The following is a 352-nucleotide window of genomic DNA, read 5'->3' as shown; positions in this document are numbered from 1 at the left end:
GGCCTACGAGGGCTTAGGAGTTTGTGTTTTCGGCCTTGAAATTTAGATTTTGAAAGGTGTAACTAAAATGTCTTTGAATTCAGAGGCCAGACATACATAACCCTTAGGAAGCAGCAGGTCGATCAATTCTCTGACAAAATTGGGTTATATAGACTAAACACAGCACCCGTTCTCTTCAGCCAACCCTCTCTTTACTGTGATTATACAGTTCCTGATTTTGACCAATGGTAGTGAAAACTTTTCTGCAAAATTTAAAGGTAGTGTGTGAGCTCTGATAGGGCTCTGAAGTGCTCTAGTTTAGTCCCCCATATGTTACAAATGAAGAAACTGTGGCCTACGAGGGCTTAGGAGT

The sequence above is a fragment of the Galeopterus variegatus genome, unplaced genomic scaffold (genome assembly GCF_000696425.1).
Source record: "Galeopterus variegatus unplaced genomic scaffold, G_variegatus-3.0.2 Scaffold6345, whole genome shotgun sequence".
Lineage (NCBI taxonomy): Eukaryota > Metazoa > Chordata > Mammalia > Dermoptera > Cynocephalidae > Galeopterus > Galeopterus variegatus.
The sequence above is the reverse complement of the archived record's forward strand: the minus strand, read 5'-3'. Positions refer to the sequence as shown.